This window comes from Mus caroli, chromosome 7, assembly GCF_900094665.2.
Source record: "Mus caroli chromosome 7, CAROLI_EIJ_v1.1, whole genome shotgun sequence".
Lineage (NCBI taxonomy): Eukaryota > Metazoa > Chordata > Mammalia > Rodentia > Muridae > Mus > Mus caroli.
In genome coordinates this window covers 113294103-113300551 of record NC_034576.1, presented here as the reverse complement: position 1 = coordinate 113300551, position 6449 = coordinate 113294103, and positions in this window count along the sequence as shown.

Sequence of the window (6449 nt, the reverse complement as noted above, 5' to 3'; positions counted from 1 at the left end):
TTTTTTTTTTTTTTTTTCAGAGCTGAGGACTGATCCCAGGGCCTTGCACTTGCTAGGTAAGCTCTCTACCACTGAGCTAAATCCCCAACCCCTCCCTCTCTCCTTTTAAAGACTTTACTACTGATGGTTTATGAAGGAGGGAAGTAAGTTAAATTGTGCTTTGACAGATTTCAAGCAGACTACAATCTTGACAAGAATCTGCTTTTCGGCTGGTGACACGTGAGACCATGGCCTGACTAAAATGTAAAGGCTTTGACATCTGCTCTGTGTTCCCTGCGCTCTCGGCAGCCTTCTGTTAAAATTCTGCTAAGATGGCTCAAAAGTGGGCACCCACATGGCTGCTCCATAACCATCTGTAACTCCAGATTCGGGGTGTCTGATGCCCTCTTCTGGCCTCTGGGCACCAGGCATGCATGCAGTGTTAGATATACACGAAGACCCAAACACAAACAAAAACAAGACAGACGGACCACTGAGTTCTGGAACTTGTTATGGCAGAGAAAAACACCAAAACAAGACAAAACAAAATGAACCAACTTGCTCTTTAGGGGAGACTCTTTTGCTTATCTCTCTTGTGATTTTATGCGGAAAGAATGATGTAACGATTTAAGAAATTCTTTCCCAACTATTATACCTGCTTATTCCCTCAATTATGGGAAAGTCAACGTGATGATGGCGCTGTGGCTAGTGAAATCAGTGCCTTAAGCAGAGTAGTAAACTTTGCCAACTTTGTCAGTGAGTTTTGGTCAAAGAGAGTTCAAGTCCAGGTCATACTGACATGCATCTGCCACAGGGCAGGCTGCTCTCAATGTAGCAGACTTGTTTACAGAGATAATTGAAAAAGGCATTGGAATTAAAATGTCAGCACTATTTTTATTTCAAGTCGTTTTGCTTTGTTTGGAAAGATTCTCTTCCAACATTAATAGCGTTTTAAAATAACTTTCTGTCATGAGGAGATGGAAGGAGAGCTCTTTGCCTTTTGAGACAGGCTGTCTCTACATAGCCCTGGCTATCCTGGTACTAACTGTATAGACCAGGCTGGCCTTAAAATCACAGAGATCCACCTACCTCTGTTTCCCCAGTGCTGGGATTTAAGGCATAGACCACCAAACTGGCTAGTCTAGGAAGAGCTTTGTAAGGTTTGGAGAGATCTTTCTGTATTTCAGAGATGAGCCTGTTCCCAAGACCTCTGCTGCTCAAGCTTGTCAGTGTAACAGGTGTCACCAGGGGGCGAGTTAAACTCAGATTTCTGGGTACCTCCCCAGTGTCTGATTCTTAGGAGTAGATAACTCATTTTTATTGAGTCTCCCTCTGATATTGATGTCGCTGGTCCATCATGTTTTGAGAACCTGAGGCCAGAGGGTTGTTGAGTCAGACAGTAGAAAAATGAGTTATCAGTTCCTGAACCCTGGAGGTGTGGCAGGCACTCAGGGTTCAGTATGTCCAGTGGTGCAAGAACTCTACAAGTGCAAGTGTGCCCCTGCTTCAGGTGAAGCACTCAGTTGTCCAAGAGCATACAGTAACAGAAAGGATTTGTCTGTCTTCAGATCCAAGCTGTATACATTAAAATAAGTTTATCTACCTAGACGAAACTTTCTTTAGTTCTTCCTGCATTCAGGGATACTCGTTTGTTTGCTTGTTTTAGTTTTTCTTTTATTTCTTTTTTTCTGCCCACCCCCAGACAAGGTTTCTCTGTGTAGTCCTGGCTGTCCTGAAACTCACAGAGATCTGCCTGCCTCTGCTTCCCTAGTCTCTCTCTCTCTCTCTCTCTCTCTCTCTCTCTCTCTCTCTCTCTCTCTCTTCAATACAGGGTTTCTCTGTGGAGCCCTGGAGCCCTGGTTATCCTGGAACTCACTCTGTAGACCAGGCTGGCCTGGAACTCAGAAATCTGCCTGCCTCTGCCTCCCAAGTGCTGGAATTAAAGGCACTCGCCACCACTGCCTGACTGTGTTTGTTTCTTGAGGGAGGATTTTTCACAGGTTAGACTGGTCTCAGCTTTGCTATGTAGCTCAGGCTGGCCTCAGAATTCAGCTCCTCCCCTCTCAGCCTCCTAAGAGCCAGGTTACAGGTATGATCAACCACAGCTACATAGCTGAAGATGACCTTAAAGTCCTGATCCCCACTCCACCAAAAGGTGCTGGAGTTGCTGCCATGTACTGTGTCTTTGTTTTTTCCTATTTACCACTCAACACAGTCACTTCCAGTCATTAACATGGATGTGAGGTGTTTTCCATGTGCTAGTGAACTCTCCAGAAGTCCCAAACTGGAGGTCCTGTAATTTGACTCCATTTGAGCACTGTCTGCTGGAGATAGAGCCACAGCCCACAGATTAAGGCTCATTACCTAGAGGCCGTCCCCTCTCTCTGAGGCAGAGCTCATGCTCTAAGTTGTAAACCAGCACTTCCAACTTTAGGTATGAACCGGAGGTTCCAGTGATGCAGTCCTCCAGGTTTATTAACTTGAGAGAGAAGATCAAAGACTCAGAGCAGCACTGGATGACAGGCTGATCACAGTTGAAAAGCAATTGAAAAGGGTGGATGGCCAGAGAGAAACCACAGGACAGGCCTGGTCGAAAAGGGGTGTTGGGTCTCTCCTCCCTCCCAAGGCATCCTATGCTCCTGTATCCAGGCATTGCATAGGTCTCTGAATGGTCAGTTCTGTATCCAGGCATTGCAGAGCTATCTGAATGGTCAGTCCAGGAAGTGTTATGGAGGCATCGCCATGAAGGTATGACGACCAGTTATCAACTCAGTGGCCAGTTTTTCTCTTCCGGTTAGGCTGGCAACCAGAGCACCTCCACGATTCTCCTGCCTCTGCCTGTCTCAGTGCTGGGGTCACAGGCATTGGCAGGGCCACACTGGGTTGTTCTGTGAGTGCTGGGATCTGAACCATGGTCCTCACAGTTGTCAGGCAAGTGCACTTACCAGCTGAGCCATTCTTCCAGCCCTAATTTGTGTACTTTGATATATACTTTGGATTTTGCTTTCATAAAAATTCTGTCAAGAAGAACCCTCTACATACATAATCTACATATTATCCTTTATACATTATACATTATCCTTTATACCTTATATATATTATACGTGTATGTATATTTATATGCAAGTATAATAAAACATACTGAGATTATTTTCTAGACGAATGGGCATAAACCTTTTTAAATTTTGATATAGATTCTAAAATGAAACTGCAATTTGATGCATCCAGCTTGTGGATGTAGCTCAGTGACAGAGCATGCCACGTGGTATGCACAGGTCCCTGGGTTCGATCCCCAGGAAGGAGAAAACGAACGCATGCCCTTACTCTGCCTGTGCCCTTCAGGAAGATCAGGCACTTCCTGTTGGCACCACAGAGGCTTTTGGTCTTTTGTTTTCCCAGTTTGCTAACCGGAAACACACCGTGTTAATTTCTTTAATTATACCGTAGGAGAACATCTTCCCATATGTTCAGGGTCTTCTCCATTTATTTCTCTATAAATATTTCTATACTTGGCATGGCTTTCTATTGGCTTCTTAAAAAAACCTCACTTGTATCAGTTCTGTTTATTTAAGGAAAGAACTCTTTTGACAAGTTTGTTCTAAGATAGATTTTTCTCTGGTTTGGAAGTTAGTCTTTTGAGTGAACTCCTCTTTTTAGACCCAAATAATATTGCTATTTGTGCAAATTTACTGGCGTCTCTCCTTAAGGCCCTTGGGTTTTATAGTCATCTCAGAAGAACCTTTATTTTTCTTGGATTGGTAATAAAATAATTTGCATTTTAAGTGACTTTATGAGTTAGTGTCTCCATCTGAACATTCTTTCATCTGCAGTGACTGTGGGAGGTAGTGAGTGAGACAAGGACTCATGTAACCTCAAAGGTGGCAGGCAGCTGCCTAACAGTGGAGGCTACTCAGGGCTGGGCTGGGCTTTGGCGATGGCACCCCAACCCTCCTTAGCCCTGTTTTGACACTTTCCCTGTACAGTACACCTGCTATGTGGGTTGATTGCTGATTTTTCTTTGGCTTTAGTACGTTCTTCCTGTAACCTGTTTATTGGTTGGAACTTCAAAGTCCATCTTGGTATGGGAAGACAGTTGGTATAGAGGAGACAGGGGAAGTCTTGTTAGCTAGGTGAATAAGACACAGTCATCTTCATAAAGAGCAGACAGGAGTGTCCTGGGTAAAGAAGTGGCATGCCTGAAGAGAAGGCAGGAGACAGTTCCAGTTCCTGTTTGAAGGAACTATGAAGGACCTGTGTCGTGAGCATGGGAAACAGGGGAAAAAGGATGAGATGTTTTGGAAAGAAGGCTAGATTAAAATGCATTTTAGACTATTTATTTTGTTTCATGTGCATGAGCATTTTGCCTGCATGTCTGTTGGTGTGTCATGCATGCACCTTATGTCCAGGAAGGTTAGAAGGAAGTTGCATTCCTTGAGACTGGAGTTACAGATGATTGTGAGTTGTTGTGTGGATGCTGCCATCCAAACCCAGGTCCACAGCAAGAGCCACAAGTGCTCGTAGCAGCTGAGCCATCGCTCTAGCAATGTGGGCCAGATTTGGTAAAACCTCTAGATTTGAAGCGTGGGGGTGTGGTGTGTGTGACAAGCTGCAGATTCCCAAAGAATGGCAATGACATTCTGACTGTCATGTGGAGGGTGGTGGGAGGACCGAGAGCCACACCACGCCGGTTCAGAGCTGCCACAGTGGACCAGGCCCGGGAAGGTGTTGATCATTTGTGTGAGCAGTGGAGAAAGAAAGGAAGGGAAGTCAAGACTGGGTGCAGAGTGAGAGCAGGAAGGAACGGAGGTTTATTCCCGAAGTGCCTCGCCGTGGGCAGCCTTTCTGAACCATTCACCCTAGCCACTTCATTACACATGTGTTTAAAATGCTGGCGGCTCAAGGAACACTGAAGGACTTAACACTACATTTGGGCTTATTGACATTCTAAGATCTCAGAGAGTATTGGATTTGCTGAGATAGGGTGAGTTACAGGAGAAAGGGGCTGGGATCTTGCTGGGCTGGGTTTTTATTAAAAAGCTCAGTGTACCTCAGAGACACTTGCACATCCAGGCTTCCTCTGCTGTAGTCCCAACAGCCAGGTAGTGAAGCCATCCTAGGCGCCCATCAACAAGTTCACGGAGACAGAAATGTACGGATACACAGTGGGATTAGGTTTAGTTGTAAAGAATGAACTTATGACATTTTCAGAAAAGTAGATGGAACTAGAGACCATTGTGTTGAGCAAAATTAGCCAGAGAAAGACAAGTACTATGTATTTTCACTTGATACAAACAAAATCTAGAGAAAAAAATTTGTGTGTGTATATATGGTGTGTGTGTATGTGTGTGTGTGTGTGTGACATGAAAGAAGAAATGAGACCATGAGAGAAGAGGATGGAAGGTGGGAAGAGGATCATGGAATATAGTGTCACAGAATGGGGACCATGTGGGAAGGAAAGGGACCAGCGAATGGGGCTTTGTGCATGGGAAGGGGCAGTGTATGTGGGGCAGAGAAACAAGGAATGTGTATGAACACATCACAGTGTGATTCCTCTCTGGGTACTAACCAAAAAGTTAAAATAAAGAGGGCGGGTGCCTAAGAAACCCACATGCAGGCAGAAAAGTGTTTATTTCATCTGCAGTCTGCAGAGAAGTCTACACGGAGACACCAGCCACCATACAGATGTTGTTTAGAATCACGACAATGGGGCAAGAAGTGTAGACAGAAAAGATCAGGAGACAGACCCTGAGGGATGCCAGTTCGCAGAGCCTGGAGGGGTCCACCAGGGGCGGGCAGAAAGAGGGACAGGCACCATCTCCCAGTCTTCCTTTGCAGCCTTCTGTGGCCTCCTGTGCTTTTACAGGACAGCCTGGCCCCCATGTGCTTCTGGCTTCATCTCTCCTGGCTCCTTGCCTCTCTCTGTCCAGTGCCCCCTTACCCTCCCACCCCACTGCAGGTCTGTTTGTTTTTTAAATTTTCAGCCTGACTCACTGCTGTGTTGATTCAGGGCAAGAAGCACCAGGGATTGTTCCTTTTTTTTGTTTCTTTCCTTTCCTTGTTTCTGACATAGTATCTAGCAAATAGCAGGCCTACAGTAAGCTTGATTCCGGAATGGATACGCTCTTTAACTCGACTGTGACTCTGTAAAGTAGCCTTACCCCCTCTTTACCTTTTTGTTTTTTAAGAAAAAAATCAAGGACAGGATCCTTGGAACAAGAAGGTGACTTTTCACAGGATCCAGCATAGTGAATAGTGATGGGTGGGTGAAGTGTTGGTGAGCCTTGTTTTAGGGTCGATGAATGGGTAGTTGCTGGGGAGCCAGAGGCTGTATAGTCCAGCAGGGGGCAGCAGAGGGCCATGCAAAGCAGGGACTTGCATGGGCAGCCATTGCATGGGCTTCTCTAGATCTCAGCTGAACCTGGTGCTTACAAGAGTCAAGACAGAGACTGTGTTGAGATCTGCTGATACAG